This window comes from Periplaneta americana, chromosome 2, assembly GCF_040183065.1.
Source record: "Periplaneta americana isolate PAMFEO1 chromosome 2, P.americana_PAMFEO1_priV1, whole genome shotgun sequence".
NCBI lineage: Eukaryota > Metazoa > Arthropoda > Insecta > Blattodea > Blattidae > Periplaneta > Periplaneta americana.
This window is the reverse complement of record NC_091118.1, coordinates 169,975,381-169,991,918: the sequence shown is the minus strand read 5'-3', so window position 1 is coordinate 169,991,918 and position 16,538 is coordinate 169,975,381. Positions and strand designations below refer to the sequence as shown.

The 16,538-nt window shown below is 31.7% G+C and overlaps 1 protein-coding gene across 6 annotated transcripts in view; it reads left to right on the top strand.

Moving 5' to 3' along the window:
• The window catches only part of Rab3 (RAS oncogene family member Rab3), a 436,095-nt gene that overhangs the window by 261,733 nt on the left and 157,824 nt on the right, over positions 1-16,538 (top strand). Inside the window, exon 1 of one of the 6 annotated variants that reach the window (XM_069818902.1) lies at positions 4,953-5,141. The exons of the other annotated variants lie outside the window; for them this stretch is intronic. The gene's annotated coding sequence lies outside the window, so the exon portion shown is untranslated. Of the gene's footprint in view, positions 1-4,952; positions 5,142-16,538 lie in introns of those variants that run through there. 6 annotated transcript variants of the gene reach the window in all.

Sequence of the window (16,538 nt, the reverse complement as noted above, 5' to 3'; positions counted from 1 at the left end):
ACGGCGGACGGGTGGCGATCTTGGCGGTTGTTCTCTTCAAAGTGCTTCCGATTTTAACGTAGCGAGGAGTTATCTGTTACATATATGATCTAGGATATAACCCTAGATGTATATACCCAGATAGGTCGGCCTTATAGGCTTTGACGTTAACAACTTTTGTGAGGTTTACTACACTGCCATTTAGTGGTTACATAAGGAGTCACGTCATAATTCCCATTTGAATTGCATTAGCGACTGTACTCGTGTTCGTTTACGGCGGACGGGTGGCGATCCTGGCGGTTGTCCTCTTCAAAGTGCTGCAGATTTTAACATAACCATGAGTTATCTGTTACATATATGATCTAAGATATAACACTAAAAGATGGGAGATTCCTCAGAGCTCAACATGACCCCATTCCGCACCCTGCACAACTCATAACGGTGATGCAATTCAGCTCATGTCCGTTGTAACATAAGAGGGGTGATTTGTTGAAAAGTTTGAGTAATTTTTACTCTCAGATCATCAATGCTTCTGCGTTTCTGTGAATAAACAATGTATTTAACAAAACCCCACATGAAGAAGTCAGGAGTTAGATCTGGGAAGTTTGGGTGCCAAGCCAAGAAATAGCTGCTTCTCGTACTGGGTTTCGCCTGCGACCTCCTGCATGTTTTTTAACACACAACTTGTTTCTACAAATGTTCGATACCACAACATTATAGAATCGTATTTAGGTACATTACGCACACCGTACTCACGTCGAAATTCCCTTTGAACTCTTTTAACACATTCAAATTTAGCATACCAAAGAACACATTGTGGCCGTTGTTGATTTGTAATAGCCATTTTAATTATTACGATTTTCATTTGTCCTTTCAGATTATACATTGTTGATTGTGATATATGGAAACTCTCACCTTTTAATCATAACACAACCAGCAAGAAATGTTTCCTACTATCATAATAGCTTTATTATAATAAATTAATATTATCCATACCCAAACAGATCAGACTGTAATTTCCTACCACCTGCAGCTATATTAAAGCTCTTATAAAATCGAATAATAACACACTTACGTTTGGAAGAACGACCGTTTACAAACTGGATATGATTTGAAACTTTTGAAATTTGCCGAAGGTATCAACAGCAATTTAAAAAAATATATAGAGATTTATAGGCCAGTAAAATTTTAACCTGCTAAAATAGTCTGATGAAGTTTTTATGTCACTATTCTATGATAAAGAAAGTTAAGGGGCAGACTGTACGTATGTATTGTCGCAATCTACTTTGTGTGAAATGAAAGTACACAGGCTAAGTTCTCAGAGAAGACAAAGTCCTAACGTTGGCAACTAAAACGATGAAGTTTGGACTCTGTGTAACAAGGAAAGCAGTCAAAAGTGTTATTTCAGGAGAAAAGTCTTACTTTAAAATAACTTTCAGAAGATAGTTAAAGTCTACGCCGTTTGATGAAATAATTCCATGTTCTCGTAAAGATTCGTTCCCAATAAAGCAAAAAATATATAAAAACCGAGAATGTCGTACGAGCAATGAACAATAAATGTATCGAAAGATATCTTTTGAGACAAGAATATATGTCAAACAATAATAATTAATTAATGATGTAATTATAAATTAATAATAATAAACTCAAAAATATTAAATGTGAACAATATTATATAGTTAAGATGCCTTGGAAGTCTAGGAAAATAAGCAACTATCAAATGTATCCGAGAAAAAATAAATTATTCATATAGACATAATCATAAAAGAAAAACGTTACAGTATATGGTACGATCACGTCCTAGCAATGAAGGAATGATTGAAGAGGGTATGCTGAGACAGATAATAAAAGAACTCCATTAACTGGAAAAGAGATAAGAGTAGAGACCACAGAAAGCTGGAAAGGATAAATACTAGAGATGAACAACGATCGAGAAAGCAAGACTAACAGCGCCCGCAAAGCCGGAAACCCGCACAACAATGTTGTACTTCGCGTCGTTGACGTAAAGACTGCTTGTGAGTGTTTCGAGATGTCGAGATTGATCACTCCCGAAGTCCCGAACGTCAAGCAACCTTGAATCGCCACAGTTGTTTATACCCGACTGAACTTTTATGTACTTTGGCAACTGTTACATAGGCTATGTATAAACAATCAAGTAGCCTCTTTGAAACATCATCTTTACCTTTCAGTGTATAATAATCAGTTCCCCAGCTATTATTTAATTACTAGGTCCTTATTAAAAGGCTAGGAATTATCTTTTCATATGTTAGAGTGCAATCTCAAGTAGAAAGATATTAACGTTTTGTTTTATGTTTCTTAGAAATGCAAATTTATTTGAGAACTTTTTTTTCTATTTATATAACCATAGGCAATATCATATAATAAATCCAGAACATTTTGATAACTAAGATACTGTTCTGTTTTGTCTTTTTGTCTCATTTAAACATTTATAATGTTATTTATTTCAATAATGTATGTTATTCAAAGTTTCGAAATATTTCCACGTCGACCAAATGCTATTTCGAGAATGATGAGCGAGACTCGAAGCGCACAAGAATGACGAGACAAATGCAACGAACACAGCGAGCGAGAGCGGCAGTTAGTTTTGTTCATCTCTAATAAATACATTACAAAAGAAATCTTAAGACGATCTATAGTCCAAACGATATGCTCTTGTAGTTTACTACTACTATTATTATTATTATTATTATTATTATTATTATTAATATTATTGTGATGGCAGTGGTGGTTTGTTTTAGCATTTTATGAGGAGAGAAGCTATTTACCTTCACGATATATTTTATACAATAAAGTAAATTACATAGTTTGTGACATATAACACGATATAGCGTTTATTTTGTGAGAGAACATATATTATTCGAAAATAAAAAATGAAGAAGGTAAACGTGTGTATTCGAAATGAGACAGTGGGCCAAGTGAGTAACTTCAAATAATTTAGGTGTGGTGTAAGTAGTAACATTAGCTGCTGCAAGAAGTCAAAAGGAGTATATCAATGACAAAAAAAAAAAGGTTTTAATAGAGAAAGAAGCATCTTCTGCGGACCTTTGGAAAATAAATAAGAGACTAGTGAAGTGCCTTTTGTGGAGTGTGGCATTCTATGGTGCAGAAACTTGGAAGAAGCGACTAGAAGCATTTGAAATGTGGATATGAAAAAGAATGGAGGATGTGAAATGGACAGAAGAAATAAGAAATTAAACTGTGTTAGAAAAAGTGGGTGTAGAAATAATGATGCTGAATCTGATCAGGAAAAGAAAAAGAAACTGTGTGATCACTGGCTAAGAATAGACTGCCTACTGAAGGATGCACTGGAAGGAATGGTGAACGGGAAAAGAGTTCGGGGCAGAAGAAATCAGATGACAGACAACTTTAATTATGTGGATTGTATCCAAAGACTAAGAGGAAGGCGGAAAATATGGAAGATTGAAGAATGCTGGATTTGCAGTGAAACACCTGCCCCTTGGTATGGATGGATTGACGGATGAACGGATGGACGGACGGACGAATGACGTTTTGATACATTATGATTTATATGGCAAACGAAACATGATAATATTATAAAGGAAGACAATGTTTCAATGAAGCTGACGGAATAAAATTTCATTTTAGAGAAAATCTATACTTGTGCATCATTAATTTCATAAGGGATACGTTTTGAATAGAAATATCATGTGGTAGACTAGAATATCGTAAGACTGAATTTAAACGTATTTTTCGACAATCATTTAAAATGGAACCAACATATTAATTACCTTTGTAATAAATTACGTAAAATAATATATTATTTTGTTTTATTGAGGAATTACTTGTCAATAACTTTATTACGCACAATATACTTAACATTTTTTTCAATCGGCAATTATGTATGGAATTACAGGATGGGGTAGCTTATTTGAAACCAATTTTAATTCACTTTATTTATTACACAAGAAAATTATTAAAATATGTATTTATAAACCGATTGATTTTCCATCTCAAAAATTGTTTTTAGACTTTAAGGTTCTTAAAACAAGACAAATTTATTATATTGCATTAATAAAATTCATACATAAAAATCGAAATAACTTTGAATTTTATTCTCATAGTTATGAAACAAAAGATATGAATTCTTTAAGATAGTTTGAACCGAAATGCAACACTGTTATAATATTTAATCATAGTAGTAATTTAGGCCCAAGAATATATAACAAATTTATATTTAAATATCCTAATTTTGTCAATTCTAATAGCTCTAGTATTAAATTTAAAAAGTTAGGTATGAATTTTATAAATAATGAAAAATTGTAAATTTAAATTTATATATTCTTATTGTGAAGTAGACATAAAACAAATTGTATTACATACTTCTTAATTTAAATTCAGGAATCCGCCCCTGAGCACGAGTTCTTCTCTTTCAGGTGTGAGCTAAAATTGTATCTTTGTATATTATATTTTTATGTTACAATTATTAGCAAAATAAATAAAAAAATAAATATACAGTTTTAAAAAATTCTGCTTCTCTTCTCATGACAAGAACATCTAACTTGGTGTCAAATGAACTGATTAAGTATCTCTCTCTAGCGATCCAGCACACACGAGACCAAGGAATTCTAAATACTATAAACATGGTTATAGCGTACTCTCCCCAGGTTCCACTTAATTATTGAAGAACTAGCAGTCCTCAGGATGTCCAGCAATTGAGGGTGTTTCGGGTTGTAAAGATTCCCGGAGTACTGAACATATCAATTTAATGACCCAGTGGGGGTTCGGTCTAAACCCTTGTTAGGCCTATCTTATAAGATGGACAGGACTACACTCAAAATCTCATCGTGCAAGGCGGGTTTGCCTACTAGTCAAGGGAAATCAATACCCCCCAAAGCTTACTATGGTAACCGAGGGGGATGAGAGACGGGGGTGGAGTAGTTACATCGAACCACCACTAGAGTGCTCTCTTGATAGTTCAGAAGAGACGGCCATATTGTAACGTTGCCAGTTGTGGTGTTCTAAGAAAGAATATGATGGTTATATAAAAAAAATCTATATCCCATGGGATGTGTATAATGGAGAAATAGATGTACGGGTGAAGGAACCTCATTCAGGTGTTTTTTTACTGGATTGTTGGTTCTCCTATTGAATTACAGCATTGTTCCACACTACAGGTTAAGGTTAGTAACTGAAACGGAATTAAATATTTTATGTCCTGTATTTTCTTATAAGTATATTTAATTCCTAAATTCACAGCAGATTTCAAAGCAAACTCATCATAATATAATAAAATAACGTAAGAATAATGTCAGGAAACGATAAATGTATGTTAAATGTTAGAAGTTAAGTTCTGTCGTTACCTCGTATGACTGCCATTGTTCTTTTAAAGTAACATAATATTGTTATTTTCATAATTATATCAGTAAGCGACGAAATTATTTGAGGTATAAGTAATTTATTAAGTTGTCGAACTTTTCGAGCTTCCCAATACAATAGAAACACTCCGAATTTTTTCCACAACTTTTATCATGAATTTGAACATATTAACTTGAAGATTTTTATGTATAACTGATTTACAATCAATGACAAATTTTAGTTTTTACATTCAGCTTTAATACAAGTGTAACTCTGCACTAAATATGTCTTTCGTTTCATAAAATTCATATACGAACAATAGCTTATAGGTGTGACACAAATATAAAAAATAAACCTAAAAAATAAACCTTATAAATTTCTTTCAATGTAAACAAAATCATAATTTTGAAAAGAGATAGTTCTTAACCAACATCACACGATTTTTCGAGATTCCTTATTCAATATCTGAAAATAGATGTTGTCTGACTGTTTAATCTTTACCCGGAATATAGAGCTGTAAGTACCACAAAATCCTTAATAGTAAATGTTACCAACTTTACTTGAGGAAATTGTCATACATGTCTGTAGAAACATATGTAACATTCCAAAGTGAAAGAACCACTAAGCGGAAATAGATTAATACCGTACTGCTTTTACTTAACACTGAAAGTCAACTACTGGACCATGTGTGTATCCCATTGATATTGTAAAAATCAATATTGCGTTTCCAAAGGCAGTTAAAAATATCACTGCCGTTACAAATAACACATCGATTTAATATAATATTATTTCTCGTCGTCAGATAAATACTATAATCCAATTCAGTAATTTAAAAAATGTGACGCATTCCATTTACCCACTGATCTTAATTCATGTCCTCTAAGCTAACATAGTTTGTGAATTCCAGTCTACGATTATTTAAACATGGTCGCCATGCGTTTATTTAATCTGTAAGTTACATTAATTTCTATAATATATCTAGCATCGTGGAAACTTTCCGATTATGTTGCATTTTGTTATTAGAAGGAAAAAATTTATTTATCTTTGTTAAGGTTATAAATAATATAAGTAAACTTAAACATGAAATATATATCGTATAAATATATTCAGAATATTGGGTGGGTTATATCACAAATCAATAAAGTTATAATTTGTATTTCTGTGTCAAAACATATTACATTTAAAATTATGTATTTTATTACTTACATTTCATTTCGCAGTTACTGAATCGAGATGGAAATGAAGTATGTAATATTAATTCTTAACCGGAAGTAAATACATGTCTAAATACTTTCATATGCTGTTCTATTTTCATTTACGGTATTCTTTCATACTGAAATAAAAACTCTGTTATTTCATACATATTCAATTTAAAATATTCAGAATAAACACATTTAATTCGAAATATAACAGTGATATACTCACACTCACCAAATTCGCGGACTGCTATTTGATGTTAAGCCGTTCCGTCCTATAAACATAAATAATGATTTTAATTAGAAAATAGCAATCATAACAGTTAACATTTTAAAAGAGTGTTATTCAAGGTGTGTGGATGTTAGTCTCCTGATGGTTCTTCAGTGTTTGGGAAAGGTATTAGAAAGATGCAAATTCCTTTATTTCGAATAACTGTTATCTTCAATTTTGTTCGAATTTTAATTACAGTTAATTCTGTTTCTTCAAACGCTATTGAATTAAGTGTAAGACATGTAAAATGTTTATATTTTAATAGTGTAGGTAAATGTTATTAAACAATATCAATTTTATTCAGTTATTGAAATTAAAAGGCAAGAAAATATTATTGAAACTTCATCTCTATTTTAATAAAAATAAAATTTACGTTTTAAGGTATATTTTAAGTTTCAATAATAATTAATTATTGTGTTTACCTAATTCAATACAAAACAAACTATACACTGTTGTTAGACAATTAATTGTAATTAACTACCTTTTTAAGCATAATAATTTCGAAAATATGAAAGGAGGTTGTAGGCATAACATTTTAGAAGCAACCAAAATTAGTTAACAAAATATTGTTAATCATTAATGAATTAATAAAATACAAATTAATTGCGACTAATTCCATTCATACTGTAAATACGCCTTGTGTTTCCATTGTTATCAGGATGAATTACTTATTAATTTCGATTAACTGTCGATGTTCATCTAAGCTATTTGCTATATTTATATATTTCATTATAAAATAGAATTTAGACTATATTTAACTGTCGTTAAACAATGAATTGAATTTAATTACATTTTAAAGCAATATCGAAAATATCGAAAAAGATTGTAATCATAAAGCGTATAGAGGAAACTAAAATTCTTCTTCTTCCTATCACGTATTAAGCCTTATGGCCTGTTACTGTCTCGCTGCATCGTTTCAGCGGAAGCCCAAATATCTTGAAACTAAAATTAATTAATGTAATATTACTGCATTCATTAATAAATTAATAAAAGACAAAGTAATGTGGTTTTATAAATGCTAATTTCATTAATACTCTAAAGTTACCTTGTTTTTAAATACCATTAATGTGAATGAATTAATTTCGATAAAAATTTAATGTCTAACCCTTTGCAGCATAATAATAATAATTTAATAATAATAATTTATTTAATCTGACAGGATTAAGGCCATAAGGCCTTCTCTTCCATCCTACCAGATAGCACATATAAATACAAAAAAGAAATACAAACACTAATGAAAATGATACAACTTAAGTTAAAGCCCTATAGAGGGTCAACAGAGTCAAAAGTACATTATAGTGCTCTCATCGAGCTAATATAACGAAAAGAAAGAAAACAGAGATAGCAATGATGATATTGATAACTGACAATAATAATAATAATAATAATAATAATAATAATAAATATATTACATATTAATTTTCAATTTTACAACAGCATAGTTACAATATTTACTATATGTCATGGGTTAAGGTGAAGTTGCGCAACCTGACATGTGTTCAACAAACAATTCCACGAACTAGAATATGATTTTTTAATTTAAATTTGAATTTTGATATTGTCCGACAGTCTCTGACGTGGTCAGGGAGAGAATTCCAGAGGCGTGGAATAGATATGCTGAAAGATGATGAGTAGAAGGATGTTCTGTGCAGAGGAATAGAGAGAAGGTAGTTGCATAGTGGTTGTTCAGAAGAACCACCGTTTTCTTTCTTTCTAAATTTTATGGCACGGATATTCCACCAAGAAACCATCTCTTGAGTATACATAGAAGTGCCATCTGTGTTTTGAAATTGTGTGCAGAGTTAAAAATTTTGAAAAAAAATGATTGAAGCTTTGGTATGATCCATGATATGGAAAACATAAAAAATTAATTTGTGCTTCAAAGGGTTAAGTAAGTTTTAATTGCTATATTTAATCATTTCATTATCCAATTAACTTTCGGCAATATATTCAACTGTTAGTTAGACAGTGAATTAAAATTAATTACGTTTTGAAGCAAGAAGATTTTGGGGAAAAAAAAAAATGACTGTAAACACAAGTTTTGTAGAAGCAACTAAAATTAGCTAATAAAATATTATATTATTGATTAATAAAGTAATAAAAGGCAACATAATATGGCAAGGTAAACATGCACTTATCATAGTAATACACTGAAGAGAACAAAAAGGAAAATAGTTCTTACATTAGCTGGACTCGACACTTGTTACAATATAACACAAGTGACTCTCCTACATGTTCTGGCAAAAGATTAAACCTTTTGTCAGTTAATATTATTTTGTAGGACGAAAAACACATGACGTTGCAAAAAAAGGAAAAGTTAAGTAGACAGCAAAATTCGAGGTGAAATATTAATTTATACGTATCAAAATATACATGGCAACACTGAAAAAATTGTCATTGGATTCGAAAGAATGAGCAAGGATGGAATAGAAATCACTCATTTTGTTTTGGCTTCTCAAATGCATTACAAAATTAATGGCTTTGAATGGAAATTTGGAGATTTCATTTCCACTTGGGGATCTCAGAATGTTGGTGAAATGCGTGGTTTGAATTTTTAAAGTGTATCCTGCAAAACATCTCTAATGTCTCCTTATAACGTCTGAAAAGCCCATGATCCATTGGTAGTTATAGAATTCTTACTTTAGCTAGACTCAACACTTGTTATAATATAACACAAGTGACTTTCCTACATTTTCTGGCAAAAGATTAAACCTTTTGTCAGTTAATATTATTTTGTAGGACGAAAAACCCATGACGTTGCAAAAGAAAAAAAAAAAAAAGGAGAAGTTAAGTAGACAGCATAATTCGAGGTTAAAATATTAATTTATACGTATCAAAGTATACATGGCAACACTGAAAAGACTTTCATTGGATTTGAAAGAATGAGCAAAGGTGGAATAAGAACACTCATTTTGTTTTGGCTACTCAAATTCATTACGAGTTTGATGACTTTAAATGGGAATTTGGACATTTCATTTGCACTTGGGGATCACAGAATGTTGGTCAAATGCGTGGTTTGAGTTTTTAAAGTGTATCCTGCAAAACATCTCTATTGTCTCCTTATAACGTCTGAAAATCCCCACGCCCCATTGATAGTTACAGAAATATTGGGGGCAGGAAAAAAATTGTACAAAACATGGGAAAAAATGACGATTTTTACAAAATATAAACGTTTAACAAAAACATAATTGAATATGAAAAGTTTGAGCGCTAAAATGATTCTACATCTCGCGAATCGTGAAAATCCTTGTTCCTGTACCGCTAGCAGGCATGGCTTATAATACGAAATTCCGTATTTTGCCTGTCATTAGTGATGATGCAACGGAGCAATAGCCTAATGCAATGGTCGGCAGGCTATGCATTTGTTGCGCCGGAGCAAGGCCAGACTAGATGAGCATCTGAAGAGGAGCACAGCAATCGCGAACCACCAAGCCATTACAGTTGTATAATAAGGGTTCAGGGGAATTGGTTAAGTTCTAATTTTATTTATACGTTGTATCTATACAGGATGACCCGTGCGTAATGTGATTAATTTCAGGGGCTTATTCTTTGAAATATTTCAAACAAACAAGTTAAATACAATTTTGCTCGTTTTTACTTCTTTATCGAGATAAAAATTATTCTATATGAAATATTTCATAGGATTTTTGTGAAAGCCATTGATTTAATTCCCAATATTCTCAGTCAGTTTAAGGGAGTGGTGTATTGTGATTAATAATTGATTTTAAGAATTTTAGCTTTATCCTTTAAATGTGCAGCAATTTGATCCGAACAAATGTAACATTGTAAATTTCCTTTTGCTGAACGAAAAGTTACATTTCTTCGGATCAAATTTATACACATTTAAAGGACAAAACTAAAATTATTTCAATCATTTGTTATCATAATACACTGCTCTCTTAAACCGACTGAGCATATTGGGAATTAAATCAATGGCTTTCCCAAAATACGCCAAAGAATGTTACATATAAAAACCATTTTTGTCTCGAAAAGGAAATAAAAACGAGCAAAATTGCATAAAAAAATCATATGCAGGAAATTAGATGTAGGCCCATAGGTCTTCGTCACTGTAGAGTTCAGTATTGAAGCTTATCAGCTATTCTTCGCTCTCAGAGCTCTGGATGACAATGTTCTTAAAAGAGAGCACGATTGCTCTGAGGGATGATGTCACAGACCACTGATTCTACCGATCACTGGCTTAAAGTATTTATATCTATATTTGTATGTTTATAGCAGTTTCTGAGCCTCATTTACTGTATATAAGCCAACGCTTCTGCAGCTGACTGTATTATGAATTGCATGTTATTGTAAGTACATTAAATTGATTACAAACCAAAATATTTTGTTACATTGATTTATCACGGTTGTACAGTTTTGTTTTCGTACAAATGTATTGTAATTATGCTGTTTCCATACTATCTCAGAAGAAATCATCGCGCTCTGTCAGTGCATAGGCGCCGTACCGCCACTGTTCAGTTGAACCTTCTCTCCACGCTGTGCTCAGTACGCAGAGTTTGCCGAGCAAAGAGCGTGGCGGCTCCGTGGTATGACGTCACAGAGCACGGAACATGCCAGCCACTGGTCTAATCCAAAATGAATGGAAATAGAGTTTAGAAAAAATCTTTCTTAGTCTCTTTGTTGACCAAAAATCTCATACGATCTTCTCAAATTCAAATTTATATTACCTTTGGCAACAAATCGTCAACTTACTTAATGAACTACGATCAAGATGACACTCTACAAACTGTTTGGTTCACTAGATTATTGTGATGACCGATCTAATATCAACCAGTCTCAGAGGTCTCATAGTGTGCACTTACTCTCGTGTTCGCTTCGTCTGCGATGTTGCCGCGCTGACCACATTACCTCATCATTCCTAACTGCCTCCAGCTTAATGAACGTAGAAACTATCATTCCCTTTAATAATTATATATAATACATTTTCAGTCAAATACACTTTTCAATTTGTGAGGTCAGATAATCTGTTACATCACAATATTTAGTACGAAGTCACTAATATTTTCGATTTTAAAAAGTCATCTTCAGGTGCATGAGATGCAAACAATATTTAAAAAATAGGTGATAAGTTGATCTAGCAATTAATAACATGGTAAGTAATGCACGTACTGGCATTTACAATTATATGAATTTCGTGCCTTTTGAGGTAAACTGTACATGGTAAAGCTGAACACTGATGCTAGATTCTCCTGTATATATAATACAAGGAGAAGGCACAGCATGATATTAACCTTATACAATTAAAGGCTAAGTATTCTCATTAGATCGTATCATTAAAATTAAATTTGTACAGTTTGATATTAACTATATTAAATGTTAAATATAATGTATAAATTTAAAAGAGATGGAGAAGCTGTGATGCAAATGCTGTTGGTGGGAGAGCACGCAGTCTAATTCGTCGTGGTGAATGCCATAGTTGTATAGTTGTTCAGTTGTTTGCATCCAGACAAGGGGGCGTGTTTCACCCGACAGCTTCTCCATCTCTTTTAAATTTATACATTATATGTAACATTTTAACATAGTTAATATCAAACTGTACAAATTTAATTTTAATGATACGATCTAATGAGAATACTTAGCCTTTAATTGTATAAGGTTAATATCATGCTGTGCCTTCTCCTTGTCTTATATACACACGAGAATCTAGCATCAGTGTTCAGCTTTACCATGTACAGTTTACCTCAAAAGGCACGAAATTCATATAATTGTAAATGCCAGTACGTTCATTACTTACCATGTTATTAATTGCTAGATCAACTTACCACCTATTTTTTAAATATTGTTTGCACCTCATGCACCTGAAGATGACTTTTTAAAGTCGAAAATATTAGTGACTTCGTACTAAATATTGTGATGTAACAGATTATCTGACCTCACAAATTGAAAAGTGTATTTGACTGAAAATTTATTATATATAATTATTAATTGTATTCACACTTTTCTGAATCAACATGTCTTTCAAATATCATTCCCTTGTTTTCTTTTCCAAGTTCTTCACATATTTACATCTACCTGCATTGCCTCCCGCTTCAGTTACCTATCATCGTATCACAATCTTTAAACATGCACGCAAAGTAGCTGCATACTAGCCATATCAACACACAAGACATAAACATATTCATCATCATTCACAATCTCGCTACCGCGTTTGTGAAATACCTTACCCAGAGACATCAGAGACTGTCGAAATTTAACAGCATTCAAGAACAAACTTAGTAAACATTTTCGTACTGACAAGAGTAACAATGCAGTGAACTGATTATTATTTTAACTTTGCTCTAAAATTTTACCCTCTGATTGAGATTCTGGCTGATACGTACAGTAGTGGCAAAAAAAAACCGGACCGACTCTTGTAGCTGATTTCAAAGCCTTGTTCACTCAGAGCACGAAGACTGGTAACTAAGACTTTCGTGGTTCGAATCCTGCCTGGGAAGGAAACTTTTTTTGTTCCTTATTAAAATTTATTCCCAATACTTTTCGATTGCAGCGATATTTTACTACTTATTCCCAGACCATGAATTTTACCAGCAATCGAAAAATATTGGGAATAAATTTGAATAAGAAAAGTTTCCTTCCCAGGCAGAATTTGAACCACGAAAGTCTTAGTTACCAGTCTATCGTGCTCTGGAGTGAACAAGGCTCTGAAATCAGCTACAAGGGTCGGTTCGGTTTCTTTTTTGCCACCACTGTACAGTCTCATAAAAAAGTTTTGTCTCACAGATACTTTATAAGTCCCAAAAAGGAGGTATTGCGCATGATCAGACATACAACGAAACACAACTAATGAAGTTTTAAAAAGTATTTCGTGGGTTCATTTCGCGGTGGTTCTGGGGAGACTACAAAAAAATAACAATTTTTATTTCCCCTTCATTCATAATATAGAACTTGAGAGGATATAATTTATTTCAGATTATTTGCTACATTCAAGAGAGTTCATACATTCTAAACGTTTCCAGTACAATTATTTCTATGCTTTTTATAAGTGTGTTGAATCAAAATCATATCCTTGTGTACTAATTTAAATTTTATTAATAAGCTCAGTTCTATGACAGAGCTTCGACTTTCATATACTAATAACTTAAATGCATAGATAGTGTTAATTACGTAAGCATCAACGCTTGTACAGTTTCTGTCGTTCTGTCCACTGAAAAAAAATCTTGATTATGTTTCGTTGTATTTGTAACACTTTTCCCAGAGGTGTAGTTCAGCAAGTTTTATTTTCTCGAAAAAGTTAATAACAGCATAAAGTGAAAAATTCGTAAGCAAGGTCACGTTGCATAAATCAATAGCCAAATGGGCATGCAGCTGATAACGTTGACTGAGGGGAAGTCACGTGAAATTAGATGACAGATATGGGGGGAGCTGGTGATTATGTATTCACGAGCTTGGTGATATTCACTGAATTTGTAGAAAGGCGAGGCGTGTCGCGAGGGAAGCGCTTTAATTTTATCAAGGAAGTTTTTTGGGTTTTGGTTTCCTGTACGTTCAATGCTATCAGCTGTTGCTCAAATATTAACATTAACATTAACATTTAGACTAAATCAATGAAATGATCAGTTGCTGCTCTTCATCCTAAAACATTATATCTGATCACGTTAGAATAAAAGTGCAAGATAGGAAAAACTTCATTAAACTATTTTGTTCAAAGGACTGTATTACATGTCATCAATACAAGTTTGATAACTTAAAGGGTTTGCACAACGTATTATGTTTCTTCTACGTTTATAATATTTATTTCGTGATCTGAGGGGTAAAAAAAGTAAAGACAATTTTTTCTAAAGCGTTTATCAGCTCTCTGACACTAACTATTGCAATTATATGAACATCATTACGAAGCGAGGATAATTACATTATTATTATTATTATTATTATTATTATTATTATTATTATCATTTTTTTTAAGTTTCAGTAGTCACATAATATATTTTTTTCACAGGCTTGTATGTCATACGATGCTCGTTCGTAACGTGTCCATGTTATTTAACTGCATAATATCACAAAATATTTCCATGGTTTTTTGTAATATCGCAAAATATTTCCATGCTTTTTATTTTTAAATATCGCAAAACATTTATATGGTGTTTATTTTTATACTGCCGCAAAACATTTCCATGGTCTTTGTTTTTCTAATATCGCAAAACATTTCCATGGTTTTTATTTAAAGTTGTCTCCAAACATCTCTATGGTTTTTATCTGTGTAGTGTCGCAAAATATTTCCATGATTTTTATCTAACAGTACCTCAAAACGCCTCCACGGTTATTATTTTTATAGTATCGCAAAACGTTGTATAGTATCACAAAACATTCCAATGGTTTTTTTCTAATAGTATCTCAAAACGTCTCTACGGTTATTATTTGTATAGTATCTCAAAACATTTCCATAGTTTTTATTTTTTTTTATTTTTATAGTGTTGAAACAATATTTCCATGGTTTTCATCCTTATAATATCGTAAAACATTTCCACGGTTTTTAGTTTTATTATGTCGCAAAACATTTTCACGGTTTTTATTTTTATTATGTCGCAAAACATTTCCATGGTTTTTATTTTCATAATATCTCAAAACATTTCTATGCTTTTTATTTTTATAGTATGGCTAAAACATTTCGATGATTTCTATTTTTATGTTATCGCAAAACATTTCCATTTTATTTTTATAAAATCGCAAAACATTTTCATGCTTTTCATTTTTATAGTGTCACAAAACATTTCCATTGTTTTTATTTTACAGTGTCACAAAACATTTCCATGGTTTTCATTTCTACAGTAATATCGCAAAACATTTCCATGGTTTTCATTTTTAATATCACAAAACATTTCCATGGTTTTTATTTTTATAATGTTGCAAAACATTTCCATGGTTTTTATTTTTAATATCGCAAAATATTTCCATGGTTTTTATTTTTATAGTATCGCAAAACATTTCCATGGTTTTAATTTTCAATATCGCAAAACATTTCCATGGTTTTCATTTTTAATATCGCAAAACATTTCCATGGTTTTTATTTTTAATATCGCAAAACATTTCCATGGTTGTTATTTTTAATATCTCAAAACATTTAAGTGGTTTTTATTTTTATGTCGCAAAACATTTCCTTGGTTCTTATTTTTTATATCGCAAAACATTTCCATAGTTTTTATTTTTATAGTATCGCAAAACATTTCCATGGTTTTTATTTTTATAGTATCGCAAAATATTTCCATGGTTTTCATTTTTAATATCGCAAAACATTTAAATGGTTTTTATTTTTATAATATCGCAAAATATTTCCATGGTTTTTATTTTTATAATATCGCAAAACATTTTCATGGTTTTTATTTTTATAACGTTGCAAAACATTTCCATGGTTTTTATTTTTATAGTATCGCAAAACATTTCCATGGTTTTTATTTTCATAATATCGCAAAACATTTCTATCTCCTGGATGAACGGGAAATTATATTTGGAATAATCTCCGTAAGTTTATTCCAAGCCATTCTATAAACCTTTCCCAGGTCGCAAATACTACGAATGCATATAGCTTACTTCTTTATTTTTTTCTATGTAGGCCTATTTTTCGCCGATTTTTCGCAGCAGTTCAATTGTATCTCTCATACCTTTTCCTTTCCTGAAGCTAAATTGCTCTTCTTCCAAATGTTCTTCCATCTTAGAATATAAACGTCGATTCAGTATTCGCAGGAGAATCTTCGCCGAGTGTGATATCAGGCCGATAGTGCTGAACTAATTTTTTTCTTAGC